This window comes from Saccoglossus kowalevskii, chromosome 9 (genome assembly GCF_978046115.1).
Source record: "Saccoglossus kowalevskii chromosome 9, keSacKowa6.1, whole genome shotgun sequence".
NCBI lineage: Eukaryota > Metazoa > Hemichordata > Enteropneusta > Harrimaniidae > Saccoglossus > Saccoglossus kowalevskii.
Window position 1 is genome coordinate 31,510,216 of NC_140649.1, and position 19,704 is coordinate 31,529,919.

General features: G+C 35.2%; 2 long non-coding RNA genes across 3 annotated transcripts in view; one reads left to right on the forward strand and one right to left on the reverse strand.

Moving 5' to 3' along the window:
- Window positions 1-19,704, reverse strand: part of LOC102802515 (uncharacterized) — a 494,330-nt gene that overhangs the window by 383,776 nt on the left and 90,850 nt on the right. The window lies entirely within an intron of this gene.
- On the forward strand, window positions 16,728-19,424 carry LOC146739152 (uncharacterized). The gene is made up of 2 exons (XR_014930627.1): window positions 16,728-16,868; window positions 19,119-19,424. It is a non-coding gene; the product is annotated as an uncharacterized LOC146739152 (long non-coding RNA).

Here is a 19,704-nt window from a genome sequence, read left to right on the forward strand (position 1 = left end):
GCAGTGTAGTTAAAATGAAATCTGAAATAGCTTAAAAGCTAATCAAGTCAGATCCCTGACATGACATGAATTTAATGACTTACGTTTAAATCTGAGAGTAGGTAGTTACACATCAAAATATTTTAAATACACAAATATAATAATAAAATAATATTATATATACACATACATTTATAATAAATTTTAATTCTATTCCAAATACTCTGACATTAAATTTCCCGTATAGTATTTTGTTTAGATCTTGATATGTTGTCCCAAAGTTTGGTTTCTAAATAAGATATTGTAAATTTCCCCGCTACAGTGTTCATTCTAGGTACAAGTAAATCATCTCAAAATCTTTGTCGTGTTCAATATTTATGATGTATATGCTGCAAATTTTATGTTGACATTGATTGTGGGAGATTCTCAGGAATTATATCATACATAAAACTTAAAAGTAATGACTTATAAAGTTTAAAAACATCGCGAATTTGGAGACTATTAAAAAATGGTAGAGCATGCGGCAGTAAAGTCGGAAAACGTTATAATTCTGGCTATCATTTTGTGTGTGGTATGTATAACTTTAAGATGTGACGGGTATGTACTACCCCAAACTTCTAATCCATAGGTGATATGAGGCTGAATCAACGTTTTGTATAACAAAAGGAGAATATGACATGGGACATAATGTCTTAATTTTAACAGGATACCCGTCTTTTTCCTAACAATTTTATTGATTTTTGAAATGTGGTTATCCCAGGTCAGGTATTTATCAATTTCCACATCCAAAGTTGCTGATTCAGTCTCATATACTACGTTGTTTTTTTTATGGACAGGGCACTTCTTACTGTCACACACATACGCCTACCACTGATGATCATATCATTTGTTTTTGAACAATTGATGGTCAACTTATTTGCATCACACCAGTGTGTTGAAATGTTTGTTAATAATACACAAATCAATATCTGTCACTGGTGAAAAAGAAACAAATTGGAGTCATCAGCAAAAAGTGTAAAGTTGAAAAAATTGGTAGAGTTTGGAAAATCATTAATGTACAAAAAAATAAGGTAGGGCCAAGTACTGAACTTTGTTGTACACCACATGATATAGAAAGTTGCCCAGATGAAACACCATTTGAAAAAATGAATTGTGATCTATCTTCTAGATAACTTTTAAACCACTTATTTAGAAGCCCGCGTATACCATAATGACCCATTTTTTCAATTGTATGATTAATAGTATCGAAACCTTTTGTAAAATCGGTAAATATTCCAATAGTTGGCTTGCCATCGTCAGTTTGAAGGAGTAGTGTGTTTATTAAATTTATTAAGGAAAGCTTAGTGCTGAATTTATTACGAAACCTGTATTGATGCTTGTAAAGAATTTTCTCTTTCTCCAAATAATGCAGTAGTAGTTTGTTAACTATTTTTTCTAGAATCTTGGTAATAAGGGGATAACACTGAGACTGGCCTATAGTTTCCGGGGATATTGTTTGGGCCTTTTTTGTAGATGGGCGTTACCTTTGCCATGTTTAATGCATTTGGAAAATGTGCCTGTAAAAATGATAAATTAAAAATAAAACAAAGTGGTTTACACTGGGGTAATTAAGGTAGTGATTCAAAATTGTTTGGGGGATTGGTAATATTTGAGGCCATGTCCAATATTAACAAAGTAGTTGTTGAAGGCTTCTGCAATGTCAGTGGGATTGGATAGTATTTTATCGATGTTATTATCATTAATTTTTAGTTCATTGGGTAAAGTTTGTTTTAAGTTTTCAGTGGAACCAAGTAAGTCATTGATAATTACCCAAGTTTTACCTGAATTATTATGATACTTAGTAAATGGCGTGACCTCTTTCTTTCTTTTTCGAAGAAAATCAACATAAACGAAAACGAGAAAACACGAACAACTCGAAAATTCATTGCTCAAGTGACAGTGGCATAACAAGCAAAATGATCCAATAAATGTCATACAAATCACATTGTTTATGTTACATAGTCTTCGAGAGGAGGTTTACGATGTCGTTGGGGTCTAGATATTGTAGGGGGACTAGGCAAGATTCAATATTCTCAGTGTTTTTCTTTGTCTCACTACTGACTACATTGTCTACAAGATAAGAATTGTCATCGACTGTGGGGAGACATATTTCGATTGGTGTCTCAGGTGTAATCGGACTGGAAGGAAAGCTGGATACTTGTGATAATCAGCTTCTGTATCACTGTTGTCTTGAACAGGTGTTTTGTTGTAAGTAGTGTTGTCAAAGTACTGGTCAGGTACTTTATAACATTCATTGCATTTGACCTTGTATGAAGTAGCGCGTAGCTGTGAGCCAGTGAATTTTCTAATGAAGCACCACTCCACATTAATACCGACAACGAGGAATCTATTGCGAGCTTGGGACTTGTAGACTAAGTCACCGATCTTGATGTTGCTGACTGCAATGTCGCGATTTTTGGTCTTAGACTTTTGACTGTATGGATGATTAATAGTGCATGACTCGTGTTGTTGTGCAATGAGCGTTAAGAACAGCGCATGGGATGATGATTAGATCAGATGACACTTGGAAGGGCTCGTTGTGTTTAACTACAAGGAGAACATCTCTTGCGATAGTAGTGATAGCAAGATACCGTTTCACATCCCGAATTGAGGTGAGTTTCCTTGATGGTCTTGTTCCTTGTTTTAGGTGAGCATGCACACGTCGTTAATCTGGACACTGTGATTGTGTACTTTAGCCACGCTGATCTTGTGGTAAACGAGAGGCGTAGTTTGCCATTAATGATGTCTGTAATAGTGGATCCCCTTACAACCGCGTCCTCAGTGCGCTGGATGAATTGACAAATTTGGCAATTTGGTTCATCACACTCTGGTGGATTGCGATTCATAAAATCGGATGGCACATTGGCTGAACCTGCAATGTGGCGTAATGCAACTTGGTACCTACTGACAGTAGAAAGAAAGGAAATGACACGTGGACTTGGTGAGAATTCCCCATGCCTGTCAACTGCCTGTACACATGGTTTGCTATCAGTGAGAACGTAGGTTTGGTGCTCTGATTGGATAACAAGCGGACTGAAGTGCTTAACTGATGCCGCAATACATAGTGCTTCGATTTCACATGGTAGCTATGTAACTTGGTGTTTGCGTAGTTTGGCACTGAAGAATCCTGCTAGTGAAGTTTTGGCATTGCGGGTAATGTAGAAGGTTGCGCCGATGCAATGCTTGGTGACAGAGCCATCGGTTACGATCCATAGGTGATCTGAGGGACGAGGAAGAACAATAGACTTGTTCTGTACAAGTGAAGTTTGTGCTGTTTTAAAGCTATGTAGTAAGTAATCTGACCACTGAATTTTATCAGGTGATGACAGGCCTGCAAGTGCTGACTCAAATAGAGCGATTATAGCTGCATAACCCTTGATGATACGTCTTAATACTTTATAGGCGCCGATGAATGAGCGTAGTGCACAGACAGTGTCAGGAGGTGGACATGATGAAAGAGTTGCAATGGGATGAGGACTCGCTGAACGTTGACCCACTTGCCAAATCCAACCCAAAATCGTTGTGGACTTTGGGCAGATTGTTGTTTTGCTAGCTGACAAGTGAATGTTACACTTACTTAATGCTTGTAGAACGTTTTTCCAGTTTTGGAGTAGTTCAAGTGGGGTGTTTCCTCCACAGTATAGGTCATCATTGGCAAAAGTGTTCATTGTGCGTTATCACTTGGTGACATTGACTTTTACAAATGCGAATTTTGCCTGCGACTGATTCGATGATATCTGGCTGAGGCCATCTATGTGATGGTTTGAGGTTACGCATGCTGGGTGAATCGTGACGCGACTCAATAGCAAAAGTTCCATCTTCTTCAATATTAGGTGGTAGTTTAATTTTTAAAAATTCGCCAGGCCAAATAACAGATGAGGTCGGAGGGGAACGCAATACAAATGCCTATATGCAACGTACTTTTTGTGAATGGAGTGTGTCGTCTTCGATTCCATACCTAACAACATGTGTGCCTTTGATAGTTATTTGCTGCATAGCTGGGCGTACGGAAATGTCATTGACTGTCATGAACGGTGTGCCAGCTAAAATGTCGACATCCCGGCCCCCCACTCAGGATCCATAGGGGGCCGCATGCGCATTCCCATTTTCTCGGGAAAGGGGGTACTTTTTGACGATCTGTCTCGGGAACATTTTTCCGAGAAAATCGTAGAAAAGGGGGTATTTTTTGCTTGTTTTCCCGAGATTCTCAAAATAGGGGGTGTATTTCAAAACACTTCACGAGATATACAAAAAAGGGGGGTTTAAAAGGAGTTCTAGACTGAAAAGTTCCCTAGGTAGGGGCTGAAATTCATCGGAAAAGCCCGTGAAAGGGGGGGTTAAATTTTCTTCTTTTCCCTAGATAAAAAAATGAGGGAACAAGCATAGGCCCCCTCTAAATATAGGGAGTGGGGGGGTCGACATCCCATTCTTCGATGACAAGTGCGTCGCGTGTAAGATCAATGCCGTTTCTACTGACTGTGATATGAGTCTCACCGATAACTCGAAGTGGTGTCAGCCCATCAGCCTGGAGTGCTTTTTGCGAACTAGTTTGAATAGTAGCTCCTATATACTTAGCAAGTGAAGACCTAATCATGTTGGTTTTAACCCCGATGTATAAGCGATCTTCTGTCAGTAAATATTTAAAATTGCTTAGAAAATGTTGGTATTTAGGACGACCAGCTTGTTTACAGAATGGGCATGATTTAGTGCTCTGGCGCTTGGTTGATGTTGTAGTCGGTTTCGGAGGGTCTTTGGTGTGTCTATACTGATTGGCAACAGAGCGCAAAACCTTGGCGTCAGCTGAAGCGTGAACCTCTTCCAGAAGCGAATCTAATGCCTGAGAAATTTCTGCGTTTTAGAGTAGCAACCGTCTTTTGAGAGTAACTCAGTGCCATACCGTTGTTTCACCAAGCTCGGTAGCTGTGGGTGTAATAGGCGTAACCATGTGAGCACAATGATGTTTTCTAAGGAAGGTGTGAGTTCTTCATCAATGGTGGTGGTTTCCCCATGATTTTTTATAACACTGTCACGATGTAACAAATTGGCCTTAATAAATAAAACCAGGCGTTGGTATAGGTCTTCTGGGCGCTCGTCAGCTTCTAATTTAATATTATTAAAATCCAGGAAATGTGAACCCGAGGTCTGGAAGCCATAGTGTAAAGAATTGCTTGCCAAATTGATGACATGGATGTGGACGACTTTATGATGGTGTTGCGTGAAATTACAGGACAATAATTGGCAATTTGACCCAGTTCGAGATGCATGACCTTTTGTTGAGCGGTTTGACGTTTTAGTTCTCGGACACTTTCATCATCGTCGGTAAATCCACGCAGTGGCGTGGCATTAGACTTCTTATTCCATGTATAAGTATTGGCAAGAAATATAGCAAAATTTGGATCCAATGACAAAATATACTGCAGATTTTGTCGCCAGGCTTCGAACGACGTTATTGACTCGTGTTTGGTCAAACTCCACTGTTTTGGTGCCCGTAGGTTATAGGCTATGATGACAGTTCAATATAAAGTGACAAACTATCTTAGAGACGCAGGTTTGTGGGCACTTGCTTTTTATTATCCCAAAAGTCTTGGCTATAGACTGTTAAAATTTTGTAGAATTGTGAATAGTGGAACATTTTATAATGTTTAAAATATAGATTACAAGTGTAAACATTCTCTCTCTTGAATGCTTTGCAAGATTTAGCAAGGCTGTACATAAATAATAAAAAAGAAACATGGTGAAAAAAAGAAATGACGGGATCTCCATATTATGCTCTATATTTAACTTTTAACAAAACGATAATACATTTAAATTTGGACCTGTTATAGCCATTTTAATTATAAGCATTAGCAAACTTCTTACTGAGTGAGTTGTTATGCAAATTAGCAATTATCTTCATTTTAGTGCAAATCCCAGAACTTTAAAAACAAATAGCTCCTAGACGCTTTGACCTTTTGTTTTGAAATTTTCAGAAATGATTGACAATGTGTTTATCTTCAAAACGCCGTCGGGGCATTGTTTTTGGTTGAACAGTGTTACAACAATCGTACAGACAACTAGCATGGTTGTTAATTTATGCATAAACTTGAAATAGTGAAATTTGAGCTGCTGCCCAGCAAAATTGACAACTGGTAGACAGTTTTCAAGACGGCACTTTCTTCATAGTAAACAGATGTACGCATAAACCAATTTTGACAGGAAACAGAAGCAAGGTTTAGAAGCTATTTTTTTTATAAATCACTTGTGACCAAAATAGCACATTTTTGTGCATATTTCAAACTACAGTGGCCATACAAAAATACTAACAAAATTTTAAAATTCATACAATAAGCTTTCCGAAAATATATAGTTTTGTAGACAAGGGAGGTCATCTTGGTTTCCTAATTAACTAAGTAAAATACTTGTCAGGTAAACTGCATCTTTACCTTAAAGTGGACTTATTACCGCTATAGTAGAAGCAAGTTCACTGGTGATTGCTTGAGTGAATGGCCGGACTTCTTAGGAACGATATTTAGCATCGATTTCGTATCCCGACGCTGCCACCACGCCAGTAAAGATACAAACACCGGTGAACGATAAGAAACAGCTTTATTGAAAAGCAACAACAATGGCGGAAGACACCCGTCATGCACAGCGCTACTAAAAAGGAGCGCACACAACTACAAATACAAGTCGCTGGTGAACTATAAATACTGGCCTCTGGCGATGCTAAAATTAAAAAATTGTATTTTCATATGAGGACGGTAGATTTTTATATCAAGTCATTACGAATATACAGTGCACGTTTTTTTTTGGAGTAAAATGACATTTATGTCACGTAAATATTGGATTGAAAATACTCAAATTCCACATTTTTGTCAATGTTACCGACTATTTCTCCAGTACTCAAAAATAACTAAATACTAATGTTTAACTTCAAAGTTCATTCTCCCGACTGTGGGATGACCAGTGGATGTAATATATGTATTGTTGTTCATTTATATTTATTTATCTCTTACTATATCGGATAATATTATGAGATTATTACGAGAATACCTCAAAGTATGCACGAACACAGTACAGCGAAAGTGTACTGTTTGAGTCGAAATCCAAAAAGTTTAGAACGGAATCATCATACGGTCAAACCCTGGTGGCAGCCATGTTGTTTTTACTATTAGAGGACGCTTACGCGCCTAATCATTCCATATTTGGAATTCGCATTTCCTAATAGGTAGGATGAAAATACCGCAAAATTACGGCATGCTGTAACTTATGGCGTTACGGTGACAGATGCATAATGCATATAACTATTTGATGATTAATATGATTGTGTGGGTATATGTACTTACATTTCAATGCTCAAAAGTTTTGAAGTTTGCCATTGATATAGATTTAAAGATAGTGAAGTGCCCCCCCCCCCAAGAAAACACTTCTTCAAATATTTATAATATTATATCCAAAGCGATCTCAGTGATTGTAGCCAATTATATACAAGACTGTCCTGCGTACTTGTATTTTCGAGCATTCACTTCACGCGGCAAACTGTTATGTTCAAATGTAATAGAGCATGTAGTAACAGTGTTCAATAAACTTCCACTTAGATCCGCCGCTACTTTACGAATGTTGGCAAACACTGGATATAGCGGATTCATGCACGATCCTCAGAAGTGTGTTCGTGCATCGACCCGAAGCCCTGCCAAGTTAACGTCTGATATTCGGAGAACACGTGGTACTGATCAACCAATGAGAACACGCCAGCAATATAACCCATAATAACAACATTACCATAATTGTTTTTTAGTATTAATATTTAATGAAACGAAAAAAAAAACATTGCTCGGTTTACACAGTGATACACATTGAGCTACGTAGCAGGATGTTCTCTCGATTGTTCAACATGTGTATGTTCTATATCATCTTATTTGGCATGGTTAATACAACGTGTCCATTACTAACAAAAGTTATACACACCCCGAGTTTTGCTATTTGTATGACGTCATGTATTACATATGGAAATATGTGTTTATCAGTCCGATACAATCGCGGTAGAGATGGAATTTGTGAAATGTACAGAGTTCCAACCAGTGACATTGCATATATATGCATGATTGAATTAGATGGGGACTGGACTGTTGACAACAAGTCGAGAGTAGAAGACATAGCAGATGAAGAGAAGATTCTAAAAGGCAAAATACAAGTAAGAGTTTAAAAATATGTTATACAATTTCAACCAACAATATATACAGATTTATATTGTAATAACTGAACGTCATCAGTAAATATTTTAAAAAAAATACATGGATGTTTAATTGAATTAACCACAGTTAGAATAGACAAAATCGTCATATATATGTCACATATATATGTTTACAAATTTGACAGACTTTTTCATAGCAATGTATTATTTAATTTATTGACATAATACAGTCATAATTAATGTATAATGATCAGCAACATATTCATGTTCGAGTGTTTTAAAATGATAATCATTACAATTTAGCGGTCACGTGTACAAAAATATGTTCATCAAACAACATTTTCAATCGACGTATAATCAGGCTGTTGGCGCGCAATGAACAATTAGTGTTACATTAACAATATGGCAATTATTCACTCAAATCAATACAAAACGAAAGCGAAAATGCGGTGGTCGATTTGTTATATTACTATGCATTTTTACGAGGGTGACGTGAAGACTGCATGAGTGCACTAAATTCATTGTTACAGTATTTGCTGACACGTAGCAGAGTGAATGTAACATAAAGTGAAGCACATTTTTCGATTAAAGAAGACGACTGTAACACGCGTACTAACGGCTAAATTCACAGAGATATGTATAATTATGAATAGAATAGATATTTGGTCATTCGTGGTGCAAGAACAAAGAATTCATAATTATATATAAATATGCTTTAAAACATTCCTTTTGGAAGTTGTATTGTCACCCATAGCTACTTGTAAACATGTCATAGTTCTCACGGGAGGTGAATTACCTCACGTGTGTCGAATTATATGACCAATTTATGGACATTTTACAGGCGTAACTGACGGTTCAACTCTGAGACAAATAAGGCTCATCTTTTCGCAGCGTTATGAATAGCTACACTCTGTACAATAATATCGTTTCTTTTCAGAATCCATGTAGTTTAAACGCTTGCAATGACCATGGTTGGTGTGTTACACTGTCAGAAGATAAATTTAGATGTACTTGTAGAGCTGTGGATGGATTTACCGGTGATAATTGTGATATTCCCAGTATGTATTATTCATTCAACTGATTCGTCCTTCTCAATGGATAATTGTTGGATTAGACAACTATGACATACTTATTATCTTTGGTGGAATAAGTTCAACCGCGCATTTATAATGTTTATCATGAATTTTGACCAATCACGTGGTTTGGTAAACTTGCGACAATTATTTACATATTTTTTTTTCTGCGTGCTTTTCACAATCAACTTTAAATTGTGCACGTAGTATCGATGGCCTATTTTTTCAAAATGAAGAATAATAAAACAATTGTTTCCAGTCACATGGTTTGGTCGCCATATTAGATTTACAGCAAAAAAATTAAAAATTCTTGAGTATTTTGTTTTTGTGTTGTATGAGTGCATCACCAATGGAGTTAAAATGCAGTTTGTATGGCTAATAATTGGTAGAAGAAAATTAAACAAAATTCAGTTATGTGGTTTGGCGGCAATCTTTAACAAACATACAAATATGTTGCTATTTTTTTTACCGTTAATTTTTCGTGAAGCCCCCCGTGTACACCGCTTTACAAAATATTGCCAACTTTGCGGTGCTTGTAATGTTGGATTTTAAAAATGAAAAAAAAAAATGTTTTACCCTTGCAGTCGGTATAGTTTATTGCATTAGTTGCAAACATGTTCATAGTTTTGCATAAATCATTGGAAAAGGGGGGAAAGCACACAATAGTCGAAAATTTTTTGGTCACATTTAACGTTTTTATTGGAGAAAATACATGATGAACACAAAAACAGAAAGTTAAGATGGCCCTTGGAATAATTCCCTGGAGCACGTTTAGCCGATGTAAGAAGCGAGACGGTGCATTCACTGTAACGACATCAAAATCGGACGCTCCAGTAATTACCGGCTACATGTAAATTAATACCAATAAAATTCAGGTCACCATAAAAAACGATAACTTTTTCTAAGACAATTTACAGATTAACATGATTTTAAATTTTGATTACTTGATTGATATTTGTTGTACAGGTGTAATTGTCGTTATATATGACCATATAATCGATGACACTATATACATATTACATCGTTACAATGTATCTGCATATTGACAATAAAAGTTACATTTACACACTATCTGTAACATTAAAAACTAATAATTTCATATATATCACATTCTAGTAACTGTTATAGACAGTGTTTGGAGTATATGGTCTTCTTGGAGCGACTGTAGTACATCAGTTGGTGTAGGATATCGTGAGAGAAATAGACACTGTATCTACGGAAATACATTAGACAATCGATGGTGCAATGGACAGCCAACTGAATTTGAGAAATGTTTGTTTCCCGTAAAAGGTAACAGCAATTTATAATAATGTTAATAATACTGTTTATAGAAATACACGCATGGAAGTGAGATTTGTTTTTCAATGTTTTTGCAAATTGTATGAAAAGATACCAAAATATTTGTGTTATTATTTGTTATGCAATACAATAATAAGCCAGAAATATATTCTGAATAAATAGAATCTAAACAAAACAAACATGCACCAAACGCAATAATGAGTTATCAATATTACCACAGATAGTTTCCCCAAATTTCAGGGGGGGGGGAAATACCGTATGCGTTGCATCCTATATTGAGAGTACAAAGAATTTTACTGCAACACAAAGGAAGGCTATGTCATTAATCACGAATACATTAACTTCATCAATTTATAGAATCAATTTACTATGATATTGCAAAATAATTGTTTTTATTAATAAACCAGTATACGGTCTGCTGGTGAAGTATTTTGCCTGGCCTAATTAAAGGGCAATACTTGTCACTCCGCCCCATGTTCGACAGAGACTCATAGCGACGTATACTACGCGTTTGTTAATACATTTTTGTTTACATGAAATTAGAACACGTACAATTAAGGATGTTTGTCTGGTTTAGCCGTTGGTAGAATAATGTGTGGGATACGTTGCAAGTTACTTAATTGTTGTGTTGGTAATTACTGATTTTTATGATGTAACAGCAGTAACCAAACAATTTATTAAGTTGGCATAAAACCGTTATAGTATGTCGTTAATTTTCTCTGGGGTGCATTTAATTTACCTGCTACGTTAGCTGTACATTAATAAAGACAGTGTACATTTCAGCAACGTATTGTTGCATTGATTGTTAGCATTTTGGAACGAGCATCTAAAAATTGACTTGTCGTGCACTCAACTATCAATTGATTTCAAAATCAGGATATTAGAGACTTTAAATCGTTTATGTGAGATTATTATTTTCATATATTCTACTATTATTATTTTCAATGAATAGATATATCACTTTTATACAGAGCTAATATTACGGTATAATTTAGTACAAATAAAACAAATATAACAAATACAATACATCCCTACAACAAATTACAACATGCTTGATGCAATAGACGTGCTTGTTTTAGTCCAAATATTCAGAATCCATTCATGGACAATCCGGGGACAATTTGAGTGTTTCAGGGAACCCAGATTGTCTATCTTATACAAAAACACTTTTTATATGCTATCATTCTTTAATCCATCATCCATAGCCTAAGTATACATTGCACAGAATTGAGCCCTCAATGGATATATTAAGAATGATAGTCTGCTAAATATGCTTGATGAAAATTTGTTATTTATTTTCTCTGAAATCAAAAGGTATTTTTGTACGTTACATATTTGTTGTATAGTTAGTTACATTATCAGCAAATAAACATATTAATAAATCATTTAATTTCTGAATGAGCAAGACCACTATTTTTATGTCATTTCTTCACTAGGAACGAACTGCCGTAATAGTTAAAATAGGATAGCATGATACAACTTGACACTTACAATTAATAGCGAAAAAACGGTTTCACACAATGGCACAACGTGTTTGATATCACGGTCATTATAAGCTATTTATGATCATTGTTGTGAAATACATGCAAACAGACATTATAACTGTATTATTATAACAGTTATATTTTCTCTACGTTTCGTGCTACAAATTCACTATTTAAAAATCAACACAATGGGAGTTACGTACATTTTCTTCTGCCATGTTTCAAAGAATTACAAATGTATTTCCAACACCATATACGGCGTCCTAGAACTAGATTTATATTTGCGATGTTATAATCGCCAGTCTCACCTCCTTATTCTGCTTGAGTTATATATAAAATAGACCAACATGTTACATTCAACAACTAAAATATCACAATCTGGACTACACAACAAATGTGTGCGCCTAGCTGACTTACTGATAAAACGCTTATTACATTTTCCATTAAATTATTTTAGAAATCAATGTAAATACTTCGTTCATCTTCCTTTTTCATATTTAACTCACGGATTTGGAGCATTCAGAATATAGAACTAAACCATAAATATAGTTGTACAATTTTCTTTTTCTATTTCGTGTTTTAACGGTACAAGATGCCTTATTTTGTTTTTAATAAGCGAACGGCTAAATTAATCGTGTAAAGCATATATAATCATATTCAACCTAATATATGAAATTTAATATTTAAACTAATGAATGACAAACTGTTCTTCATCTTAAATAATAATTTCTTTCCTTTTGTGTTTCAGAAATAATGCCCCAAGACCAAGGTATTTTACAATCTTATCTTGCGAGAAAATGTGATATAGTTGTTAAACACGAATAGAACACAACAGACAAATAAACGGCCACGAATAAAATGATAAACATATTAAAACACACAATAATTTCATTATTGATTAAAATATTTTACTCATTTTGCTTAGGATCAAGCATACTACATGAGCCTGTAGACGTTATTGGTGATAGTAGGATTCACTTGTTTGTAGAATGGTTGGGTGAATGGACTAGTGTAAGTGGCTTGGAGCAATGTGATTTCAATGGTGGCAAAACCGCATGTAGAAATACTAAAGATTGCTGCGAAGAAATCAGTGAGTAAACCTATTACTTCTTACGTGTAAAAGATCTTATGTATTAATTTTCCCAAATACTCAAATGAAATGCGAAAAAGTAAATTAATAATACTTTCCTTTTTCAAAACTTTTAATGTATTTAAATCCCATTTGGAGAGAGCTCAAATGGCCCTAAACGTGCTGTATAATTTGTATGATTGACATCAAAGCCATAATTTTTAATTTAATGAATATGATTGCACAAAATAAGTGCTCGATAATAGTAATTTGACCTTGTCTACTTTAAAATATGAATTCAAATTTATGGTCAAATGCTGCACAGATATAATGGTTGTAAATATCCACAGAAAAATTATACATACGTGTCACCTAACAATCATTTAAATTATAACAATATGTGTGTGGCTGAAGTCCTGTTTATCATTGGAAATACATTCACCAAACATGAATTCTATTTCTTATATTGTAGTTTCAGAATAGATGATTTTCCGTACAATTGCGAGATCTCGCGAGAAGCATGAAAGACGCGCGTCGAACGTCTGCCGGAAAAATAGAACGATTTGATTTTGAACTCGAATTTCTTTATTTCGTAGCTCACATCGACCGGCCGATCTTCGACAGAGGAATATTGCTTCCGAATACCCTAACTTAATCTAAATTGCCTATCATCAAATGTGTACAGCACATTATTAAGCATGGACATGCCCCCAAAACATTTTCGCGTTTGTCGAATCCCACGCGACGTTTGACGCCACTACGACGCTATGACCTTTGTTTGTCCTGTTTTTACGTTCGATTTCAGGCATAACGCGTGATTCTCGCAGTGAACGGAAAATGGTTTGCTGCAGTTTATGCAGCTCTCTTGGTCGTGGTATACGTTGCGGGGCGACCAGAGAGCTGCAGTTCCCTTCCCTAAAGAAATGCACAGATTTTTAAATATGCCAGTTATGTATCATTAAAATTGTGATTGTAATAAAATTACCTCGACTTGCAGGAAAAAATAGACAAATATGTTCTCACAAATATATCTGTTACTGATTACAGCAAGCTTTAAGCAAATTTGCCCGTGTAAATGAGACTATTTTACGTTAAAACTGTGCCGAAGTGAAATCTCCGATTGAACGCCGCCATTTTGAAGCCGACCTCTATCACGTGACTTGGCTCTTTTAGTGACGAGTGTAATCACGTGACTACAGCAGACGGCCATCGGCGCCTGTCTGGGACAGCGCTTCATGTGACGAAACATCGGCAGACGGCTTTTTATAATTTTAATTTCATTTCACCATTAAGTGACTCATCTTTTTTTGAAAAAATCAAATAAAGTACATGTATTATTAAAAATATTTTTTTCAAGCAGTTTTATTTATATATTGTGAAAAATCTAAAAATAATCTTGTAACTTGCCAAAGAGTGTTACAAGTGACAGGAGCAGACAGCAGACAGCATGGAATTCACAAAGGACAAAATTGTTGAGTCTTTTGACCAGAATCTGAAAGATATTTTTAAATTTGACCTAAAAGCTCAACAAGTAGAAGGTACTACTTGTATTTTAAATAATATACACACATTGGCCATATTACCAACAGGGTATGGCAAAAGTATGATGTATATTTTACCACCAATGCTCCTCAATATTATGCGGAAAGAGACAACAAGCCAACGGGGTAATGGGTTTCAGCTTTAGAACATTCACTAATGCATTGTCAACAGTTTCCGAGGTTTTAAGTCTAGATGCAATGGATTGCCTGCGATACCCTTTAACTTTCTTCTGGAACTCATCTCCACAATGAATGCAAGAACCTGCCATTCTCAATTTTCAGTTAAAATGTCAACTGCGCATGTTTCGTCATTGTCATGTGATCAGGTCACATGACAGAGGTCATCTTGAAATCCGTCGTTCAATCGATTAAATTACGTTCGGTCTAATTATACACAGAAATATATACATTTCAAGAAGAAATAGTCCTTCATTTTCGGTCAGTAGATACCTAAGATGTTTGTGTTTGCAAGGATAACTTTTATTCGTTTTAAATTTCATTGAAATCGTTCGATAACATCAAAAATAGCGTGCGCCCCGGGATCCCGGGGCGGCGAACTGTGCGGTTCTCAATGGACGCGATCTGCAGCTCTATGGCCGCAACGTAATATCAAAATAGCTTAAGCGGCCAATAAGAGCTGCTAAACTGCAGCAAGAAAATGGTCAATTCCGTAGCACTTCAACAGGTGTATACAGATTATTATTATAATTATTAACTCGTTAATAGTTATAAACGCGATCTAGTTAATAAGTATTATAGAAAAGACTTACAACATTCTGGGCATGAGGTGTGAATGAGTAAATGGTCATGTAACATCATCATTGTACATTACACGTAATTGTAAGTGGTCAATGGAATCATGGGCGCCCACATGCTCACACCTAAACTATTTTCACACATAAAATTTCTAGTTCACAACCTCTTCACCAATATGACAACACACAAACAATAAGCAAATGCAACCGTGGAAATATAGCTAGGTCTGTTCAAATCTTGATTTTACATTTTCTTAAATGTACCCGTTAGCTGTCTTTGTGGTTATTGTATTTATATTATAATATTGTTATCAATCTGTGCCTCAGAGTACGATCGAGTTGGCTGCTTTGTAGATGCTCCCAACAGAGCCATTTGATGGTAACTATGAATATCGAGTAGATGCAATACGAAAATGTGCAGAGGTAGCATGTGATCATGGTTTCAGAATGTTTGCTCTACAACACGGTGGTTGGTGTGCATCCAGTGATAATGCACAGAATACGTTTGATATATATGGTCCATCAACAGCATGCCAACCTGATGGAAAAGGTGGTGGTTATGCGAATGATGTATATGTACTATTGTGTAAAGGTACGTGTATTACTTTATGACATATATACACCTTAGGTATATCATATATTACTGTTATATAAGTATTAAACACCACTGAAGGTATAATGCCGACAGTGTATAGTAATCGGAGTTGCGCATTTAAGCAATACAAATAACGTTGAAATTCAATTCAAAAACATGATTGCCTCATCGAGTTTGCAAGATGTACTGTGTATTTCATACATTCGTTTGTTTCACAGAGACAACTACTAGCTGTACCTTCTAATATTTCTCTATTATGATCAACGTCAATATCATGCGATGCGTACAGAAAGTTGGATAGATAGGACAGACGTTTGAGCCTTACTTCATTGTCAATTCCATCTGCTACTAAATATGGTTGTTCGTACATTTCCCCAGTTTTGTTTTGGAAACATCTAACTCGCCTAATTTTGTACCAAATATGCTGCTTTGATACTCCGAATATAAGATATTCGAAATTAAATTAACAAAAGCACATTCAGTGTTTCCATTAAGAAGGCTGGAAGTAAATCCTTAATTATTTTGTTGAACTACAGTGTATATTTTAAGTAGACTTCATTTTAAGAGAGAATTCTCGCCGGAACGAATCTGAAGATAGACGTGCTTTAATACTGAATAGTCATTAAACGATCTTCACAGTGAAAACATATTATTCCTAGCATTGTTTTTTCTCGTGAAAAGTAATCACGGTCATCAATTTTCTCTTTTCTCTTGCTTTATCGTTACTATCATTGGATGTAGATGAGTGGACCGCATGGACGTCGTGGAGTTACACCAAATATGAGAAAACACGTACAAGACAATGTCTAGGTAATGGTTGCCAAGGGATATCTGAACAGCTACAACATAGAGTTACGTTATGTGAGTATCCCAATTTTATTACTTGAAGTGTAGGTTATTTCTTGGTGTATCAATGTTAATAGTGTAAATATAGCTGCAAGCAGTATAGATTGTTTTTGCCAATATACTGTTGAACCCACGTTGCTATGAATATGTCAGTGGTTGCTAGGTACAATACACTTTTGAAGAATAAATGTATAATATGTATGAACTATATTGGGAGAAGTCGATTATATTATTTTTTTACCAAAAATGACAAAGATATTCCCCAAAATAGACACTCTTGAGAAGAACAAGGCTAGTCGATGTCCACAAAAGGAACCTACATGTCAAGTATCAAAGCAATTGGGCGGGTAGTATTTAATAATCACTAGTATATGCTCATCAAATATAAACCCAAAATGCAATGCACTTAAAAGCTTTTTGAAACATCTTGATTTCCAAATTTGAACTTCCACCTACTTAATTACAATATCACTATATTACAAACTATACTTATTCTTGAAGGAAATTTTGCTGTTTTCCACAAAAGGTTCTATTTATAAATTCATACCACACATACTTTCAAACTATACCGAATAAAACCTCGGACAAGCAATTTAAATTGTGCTTCACTATACATCATCACAAACGAATTTTCCAAAGATAAAGGTCGGTTTAATTACAGCTGAAATAAATGTACAGGAGAAGAATAATAAACATTGAATATGACTATAGTTTATACATTAATAATACAATGAATAATGTGGCTATCACATAATTTATGAGATGACATAGCTATATACTATGAGAGTCATATTAAACTGGTGCAAATAGTGCATTTTGATATTTTAGTCATTTGTTTTTGTTGATGTCCTTATTATGTCACGAATTACATCTCCCCACCTGAATCAGTGGTTGAAATATTATAGATGGTGTATATTAATGAGGTCATCTCTTGTCCGATGCCTATAAAAGTTGCATGTTTCAACAGTGCTTGAGATCTTACAGATATGCATATTAATGAGGTCACATGATCATGTATCGTCCTTACGACACAGGTTGCATGATATGGTAGTCATATATCTCGTGTGATGTCTAATAGCAAATAATACAATTACATATATGAATGAAATCATATAATCATATAAAGAATTACATTTCAATTGAAACAAGAATTTTGAATGGTGATTTCCAATATAATAAAGTATTGCCAATCATGTGTACATCATACATCACACATCTCCTCTCTCCATGATGCACTGCAGATTAAACACTAATATGGAAAAATCATTCAAAAATATCCGTTCATTGTCAAAGAGTTAAATTCAGGAATTAGTTGTGTTCAGACTGAAAATATGCAAATAAAATGCGAAACTTGAAAAAAATAACAAATATAATACTGTTGTCTATATAACTTAATAATAAAAATAAAGAAAAAATAAAAAAAGCAATTTGGCTTTTATGCGGCACATGCATTGTGGTTATGGTGGTGCTATCCAAGTATTATGTTCAGGGAACTTGACTAGCTTAGCTGATAACACTTGCACATAGAGATACAAGATTCGACTTTATTCATCCAGATAGTCATCTGAGGTAACGCCTTGCTGTCCACTTCTTTCCCTCTTCTCTTACAAATCTCTATTCTAAATCTCTAAGTCGTGGCAGAGAAAACATGCAATCAGCCAATTGCTGCAGTCGTTAGTACGATCACGTGATTACTAGGGTTGTGTCCCACGGTTGAAGCATTTCGTTGTTGCCACTATTGACTACAAATAGTAAACAATATGTTTATCAAATTCCTGTAATATATATTAATAATGTCTACCCCAAACATGCAATTTGCTGATTCTAAACAATACTGCAACGGCGTGTAGACCGAATGCACGCACATGATGTCGTTATGGTAACACTGTGATGGGTGCTCATTATATGTTTATAATGTGCCTGTAATGTTGGAATGCTTATTACAGAAATAATTATATTTCTTGTGAATACTGGCATTTGGCAGATCTCTGAAAACTGGTCACTATCAATATTCAACATTCGTCAAATCATTCCTACATTTGTACATTTGATCTTTGATAATGTTTAATATAAAGACAGAAGAACTACTGATGCAAATGCCAATGAGCTATGTTCTCTTGCCTTTGCTTTTATAATTATTTTCTAATATATTTAACTAATGGTATTTGCATAATTTGATAATGCTGATGTACATTTGCTATTATAATCTGCACTATTATTGTATTTTATCACATGACGTTTTAAACATATGTCTACTTCTTTCAGGACCAGAACAAGCCGATGTCCTAATGATATTCACCAAATATGAAATGTTGATAGGATGGAGTTATCTGTTGAAGGTAGAGTGGGAGATACATTCTGATGTAAGGGTACATTCCTGTATGTTTCAACTCGGCACCCGAAGATATATCATAATAAATGTGTATAACAGAAGGCATTTATGTAACACATAGAGCAAGCTTACAAATCAACTTCTCGTTCCAGTTGCGCTTACAAATGTTTTTTTTTTTTTCCTGAAAGCCTCTTACTTTCCTGGAAGAAGGGTCATTAAATTAAATTATTTGAGTTCAAGTCAGTTATATGTCAATTGGTTTGAATGTTTATGGTGTTTATGATATCCACATTCGTAAATTAGTGGCGGCCAACTTGGATTTCGTACCTTGGTCCATTTTTGTTTACCCAGTGTGCAAAGTTCACCACTACCATGGATTACTTGCGAATACCTGTGCTACAGGTAACTGAATTATGGATTGGAATTATGAACTATAATCTGTGTGTATGGACAACAACAAGGTATTGGTAAGACAAAGTTAATGATGAAAACTATGATCTCAGACAAATTAATCATGCA